The sequence below is a fragment of the Balaenoptera musculus genome, chromosome 3 (genome assembly GCF_009873245.2).
Source record: "Balaenoptera musculus isolate JJ_BM4_2016_0621 chromosome 3, mBalMus1.pri.v3, whole genome shotgun sequence".
In the NCBI taxonomy this organism is placed as follows: domain Eukaryota; kingdom Metazoa; phylum Chordata; class Mammalia; order Artiodactyla; family Balaenopteridae; genus Balaenoptera; species Balaenoptera musculus.
In genome coordinates, this window is record NC_045787.1 from 160,151,744 (window position 1) to 160,158,747 (window position 7,004).

General features: G+C 41.2%; 1 pseudogene; it reads right to left on the reverse strand.

Annotated features, from left to right (window-relative positions):
• Positions 1–221: 221 nt before the first annotated feature.
• On the reverse strand, positions 222–1,161 carry LOC118892609 (annotated as a pseudogene).
• Between the last annotated feature and the right edge of the window lie 5,843 nt (positions 1,162–7,004).

The window sequence follows — 7,004 nt, forward strand, 5'->3', positions numbered from 1 at the left end:
ATCAGGGATTTTGTTTGTTCCCTGCCAGACTCTTGAAAGAGTGTAAATAGTAAAGAGTAAATAGTAAAATGTGACAGATGTTCAATAAATATCTGTTGGAAGGATGAGGTAATAAACAAATGAACCAAGAGTAATATGAAGGAACTATCTAAGACTGGGACTGTGCCCGGAAGTTCAGAACAGATGGGCGCTGTATTTGGACAGACATTCCAATGCTGTGGTCACCGAATAAAAACTGGCCTCCTGCTGATGAGGGCCCCCAAGGCGCCCTTCATGTCGTTGTTGCGTAGACTGTAGATGAAGGGGTTCAGCAGGGAGTGACCACGGTGTACATCACTGCAGCGGTTGTGTCCTTCTGGGCCGTATGGGAGGACATGGGGCTGAAATAAACCCTGATGAGTGTGCCGTAGAACAGGGACACCACAGAGAGATGAGAGCCACAGGTGGAGAAAGCCTTCCGCTTGCCTCTGGTGGACGGGATCCTCAACGCAGCAGCAAAGATGTGCGTGTAGGACACCAAGATGCTCACAAAGGGGGTGATGATGGGTAGGGCGCCCACGGTGTACACCATTGCATTGTTGAGAAAGGTGTCAGAGCATGCGAGCTTCAGGAGAGGGCTGAGGTCACAGAAGAAATGGGGGACCTGGTTGTGGGTGCAGAATGAGAGGCGGGTCAGGAATATCGTGTGGGTCAAGGCATTCCCAAAGGTTGCAGTACAGGATGCTGCCACCAGGAGGCTACAGAGCTGTGGTATCACAGACGTGGCATAGCGAAGAGGGTGACAGATGGCCACATGGCGGTCGTAGGTCATGGCGGTCAGCAGGAAGCTGCCGATATCGGCGAACCACATGAAGAAGAACATCTGGGTCAGGCAGCCAGCCTAAGGAATCCCTTTGTGTCCTGACACGTGATTGGCCAACATCTTGCAGATGGTGGTGGAGGTGAAGCAAATGTCCACAAAGTCCAGGTTGGCTAGGAAGAAGTACATGGGAGCTGGACGTCGATGGCGATGGCCAGGATAATGAGCAGGTTCCCCAGTTCTGTGACCAGGTACATGCTCGGGAAGAGTACGAACAGCAGCTGCTGTTGCTTGGGGTCCTCCGAGAAGCCCAGGAACAGGAACTCAGAGACCAGGGTGAGATTTGCCCCTTCAAAGGCCATCCTGAATCAATCAAAAATGACACGGAGGAGCTGTCCAGGGTCCTGGCCAAGGCCAGCCTCTCCTTCGCACCCTGGATCTCATCCCCTCTTGTTAGTTCAGCCATTCATCAGTTCTTCCCACTCCCTCCTGCAACAGGACCCTCCCCCACCATTTGCTGCATCATTTCCAACAGTGAACACACCATTCATTCCCCACAGCCCACCTGCAGGATGTCACCTGGAGCTTGGTGGAGAGCTCCCAAGCACACTGACCATTTCTCACCTCCATCACGTGCATCTCTATGCCCCAAGGCTTCATCTGGTCACCAGAGCAGGCTCAGCCTGCACACAGGGTAACATGGAAGTGCTGGGAGTTGGCACCCCAAGAGTGACTTTTGGCCAGTGAGGGACAGGCCTTGTTGGGTGAACGCCCCGGCTTCATCGCTTCTGAGTGAAGCAGTTCTGGGGTGTGTTCTCTCAAGGATCCCTAGAAAGATGACCCCTCAGTTGCCAAGAGTGGGAACCTACTTATCCACACCTCCTTTCTCCAAACACTCATTGGGTCTCCTGGGATTATTTCCCAAATAAACTATTTGCACTCAAGTTCTTGACTCAGAACATGCTTTGGGGGAGATTTCAAACTAAAATGCAAGGATTCCAAAAAATCTTCTATTTTTAAGGAATCCCTTCTTTGTCCCAAATACCCCTCCTGCTACAACTCCGCTTTCTCTGCTCCATTAGATCTCATACTCCTCAAAAACATTGCCTGTCCTTGCATGTCAAGAGCAACCTTGACCTCCTATTGCTAATCCAAGGCTAGTATACAGTTAGTATGCACCAGCACACTAGTCCCATTGCTAAAATCTAGAAAGATTTGGCAGAGACTGGAATATACTCTTAAAGAACATCCAAAGAATAGTAAAATTAATTAACAATACAAATTATAATATAGACACACTTTCAAGTTTACTGTTGTTGAATGTTGTAATGAGCTTTGATACATGGACAACATCTGAGAAACATCTGCAAAACTTTTTGTCAGTTTGGCTACTGTCACTGTGAGCAGTGTGGTTGTGTGCTTATAAAATTATCTGTGCTATAGGAGAAGTACCAATTTATCATTACCCTCAAATTTTGAGGTTGGTCCTGGTTTTAAATAGTTAAGATTTACTTTGGTTTTTATTGTTTGTGCATTGGAGTTTTTGTCTAAGTTGTCAGTGTGCAATATTCTCATAATTATAAAATCAAAAGTTTACAATAAACATGAAAAGAAAGCATCCTGAATGAAAAGGCAACAAAGTTTGGATAATGTTCCCTTTAAATATTGCTGTATTTGTGGAAGAATAGAAAAGAAATGATATTCACGGTGAATAGCAGTGTTGGAACATCTGATACTTGCAGAAGTTGAGCAACCTGGAACAGTTTTGTTACTGTGTAAGACCCACTGTAAAATGTAACACTTAATTTTGGAATGAAAAACAATAAAAAAAAATATGGGTAGTTTATGGTAACAGGTGATATAAATATTGGGTCCAAGTGCTATTCAAAACCTTTCATTAAAGTTGGAAGTGCTCATACTTAAATATTTCATCTGAATAGCAATCATGTTTTGTTCATTTTGGGCTCAAATAAAGAAAATTTGTAATGGTCTATGAGGAAAAATGAAAAAAACATCATTATTCAGTGAGACACTAAAAAGTGTTTGAACAACAGAAAGTTATGGGAAAAATTTATGTCAAAGTATTATATGTTGGTAAAGCAGACAGAAAGCATTTAGAAAGGAATACAGGACTTTTAAAACACTCTAGTGTATGGTTAAAAGTAATTGAGACTTTTTAGATATGAAAAAATTAATAGAATTTCAAAAAATGTAATTTTGATGTAGGCATAACATTGCCATTCTGACTCATGCACCTGCTTATGGTAAAACCCATTTACTGGAAAGAGAAAATACCTTTTTGGAAAACTACATCAGGTCAGTAAAATTTCAGCCATTACCAATGAAGTTTCATCAGTGTCACTAACTTTTTTTTCCCAGCAATTTATTTATAAAGTGAAATTCAAGACTGTGAAGGTAGTTTAAGTTTGTTGATCACATGAGGTTGTGATTTATTTCAGAACATTTGAAATAAAATTGGAAAAAAGTAAAAAACAGAATTACATTTACTGACTCTGAAACGTGGCCAAATGATGTCTGAGATGATCAGATGGTGTTTTAGAAATGTCTTCTCAATGAAAAATAGTCACATGAAGACCTTCTTGACTTTTATACAGATATAATATAAATTTGGGATTTCAGGCAAAAGTTACAAAACTTCCTGGATATTTTAATTTGGTTTCATTTAAGTCTCTTTGTTCAATTATCTCTGGGTGATTCAAAAAAGATATAATTCAAATGAAACCCTTTAAACATTTTCTGTAAAATTTTCTGTATGCCACCATGCATCCAATAAACACAGAGAGAATAAACCAACATATCTAAAAAGCTGGGGATTGAAATAGTGAAAACAAGAAGAGTATTTGGATCCAGATGGACAACCTGAGGGGCTGGAGCTTGTAAGAGCAGCCTGAAAATCATGTCAAGTCTTCTAAATTCTTCTCAATAAAAATTATGAGAAAGGAGTTAACATTAGAAAATAATTATGTGTGTGCTTTTTTTTTTTTTTAAGGATCTGGATTTAATAAATGCAGTCCTAACAGGGATATCAATACTTCATTCAGTCTTACAAGAAAGGAATGTTTCAGTTGTTAAAGCTGACAATAATTTGATATATAAAAAGTATTGTTACCAAAGGGGAGGGGGAAGGATAAATTAGGAAACTGGGGTTAACATATACACGCTACTGTATATAAAAGAGATAATTGGGACTTCCCTGGTGGTCCAGTGGTTAAGACTCCGAGCTCCCAATGCAGGGGCTCCGGGTTCGATCAGCGAACAAAGATCTCGCATACCCAACTAAGCCCACGCGATGCAGCTACTGAGCCAGTGCACTCTAGAGCCCACGCACCGCAATGAAGACCCAGCACAGCCAAAATAAATTAATTAAAAAAATAGATAATCAACAAGGACCTACTGTATAGCACAGGGAACTCTACTCAATACTTTGTAATAACGTACATGGGAAAAGAATCTGAAAAAGAATGGATGTATGTATAACTGAATCACTTTGCTGTACACCTGAAATTAACACAACATTGTAAATCAACTATACTCTAATATAACATAAAAAATTAAAAAAAAGAAAACAAATTTATGCTTTCCAGAAAAAAATAAATAAAAAGTATTGAACACTTGCAAATAAAGAAAACGATGAAAGAGAAATGTAAAATAATTATAGAAATGATATGCCATTTGAAAACCAACAAAATAAATATCAATCCCAGGTGTGGGATGGAAACTCTTAGGGGGTCCTCTACTAACTCTTATGAAAATGAACTTGTTGTTTGAGGACAAGATAAGCTTATTGAATCCTAGAAGTTGATCGAAGTATATCCATGAAGCTCTGTGGAACAAATATTAATAAAATTAAGCTGATCAAATAAATAGGACAATTAAACCATTCCTAGGACTTAATCGCACAGAGAGGTATTGAATATATAAAAATCTCAGACAGGGTTATGAGAGCTAGGACTTTGCTTTTAATTTTAATTCTGTTAGTTTAGTAGAAACTAAGAGAGGACTCAGCACCTTGCACAATGCTATTGACATTAACAGAAAAGCGTTATTTTTTTAAAGCTGCAAGAGACCTAGTGACAATCACCTTCAAATCTGTCCCTCCCTTCTCATTTCTGATCTCATCTCCTGTGCTCATTCTGGTTTCTTTGATGGTCCTTGAATAATCCAGAGATGCTCCTGCCTCAGGGCCTTTGCACTTGCTGTTCCCTCTGCTTAGAATACTCTTTCCCCCAGATATTCATATAGCTCTTATTTCTACTTCTGGCCCCTATGATAATATTTCCATTAATCAGGTAGGAGGAGCTTTTACAAAAGTAAATGCGATCTTGTCCTTCACATAGTACTTTCCTCCCAGTAATATTTGGAGTAAAATTCCAAATCCTGGTGCAACTGCTATGGAAAATAAATGGAGTTTCCTCAAATATTAAAAATAGAACTACCATATGATCTGGCAATTCCACTTCTTTTATTTCCTTATATCCAAAGGAAATAAAAATGGGACATTGAAGAGATACCTGCATCCTCATGTTCATTGCAGCATTGTTTACAATAGTTGAGATATGGAAACAATGGAAGAATGGATAAAGAAGATGTGGTTTTATATATATGCAATGAATGGATAAAGAAGCTGTGGTTTTATATAATATTCATATAATATATATATGAATATTATTCAACCATGAGAAAGAAGGAAATCCTGCCATTTGCAACAACATGGATATACCTTGAGGGCCTTATGCTAAGTGAAATAAGCCAGACAGGGAAAGACAAATACTGCATGGTATCAACTGTATATGGAATCTTAAAAAAAAAAAAAAAGTGAAAAAAAATGTCGAATTCTACAAAGTCTAGATCCTGCTCACCTCCCCCATCTCCATTTATATCACTGTCTCCCAACCACGCAGGTCTCTTTGTCCAAGATTGGTTCTACCTCAGGACCTTTGCACTTCCTGTTTCCTCTGCCTCAAATGTTCTTCCTTCAGGACTTTGCTCCAGCTTTCAAGACCGTCTCAAATCCTTCCCTCTCCTATAGTTCAGCACACAGTGGCTGCTCAATCCTCTGTCCTCTAATGACTTGTGTTCTCTGGACCCGGAGAGGAACCTTCTCTCTGGGTCCCTCTGCCTGCTGCCCTGTTTCTCTCCTCCCCTGCCCAGGAAGTCTACACTCTCTGTCTCACTTCCTTGTTGATTCATTGACCCCTTTTTGGGCATCTTCACTGAGGCATTCCCCAAGCTGTGGACAGGAATTCTGAGATGATGACAGAGTCCCCCTCCCAACCCAGCGATTCCACCACAGAGGAATTCTCTTGAAGGTGCACCGTGAGGCATGTTCAAGGAGATTTGCAGAGAAGCATCCATCCACGATAGGGGCGCATCCATCAAATATGATGCTCCCATTTGGTGGATGCTTCTAGTCACAGAAATGGAACAAATGTGGAATGGCTTGTACCAACCTGGATGAATCTCAAAAGCTTGAGAAAACAATCATAGAAGTATGTGTACAGAATATTGCCATTTATGTAAAGTTTAAAAACATGCAGCACAATCCTATACAGTATATTGTTGGTGGACACATCCTGTGTAGTAAAGACGAAAAATGTGCATGGGATTGATAAACACTTGATGTAGGATGTTGGTTATCTCGGGGCGGGGGATGGGGAGAGACGGAGGAAAACGAAGGCATGGGAGTGGAGAGTTGTACTTGACATTTTACTTCTTAAGTTGAATGATGAATATAGCTGTGCTCCAACTTGAATTATGATCTGTGCTTTTTTGCGTGCCTGAAATATTGCACGCACGCGTGCGCGTGCACACACACACACACATATCGGTCCCCACCTATCCTCAAGGAACTCACTAGGAGAGAGAGGGCCGGATGGGTGGGCAAGTAAATGATGGATACCACCCCATTCTCTGGTCAGGATCACTGTGTCCCTCGAGCTTCCATCCTGAGGGTACAGATACACCTCTTGGGTGTTCATCTTTGCCGAGCCCCCCCCAGATTGATTCTACCCTTTATCAAACCTAGCTCGGTGTCTACCCTCAATCCTGTTCCTCTGCTGTACCTGAGCTTAGCAGTGACCCTGCTGATTGCCTGGTCACCTGGGCCAGAGATTTGGTGGCAGCCAATCTCCTTCAGCCCCATTCGCTGCATCCTGACAGTTTTACCTTGCCCCCTCTCTTCTTC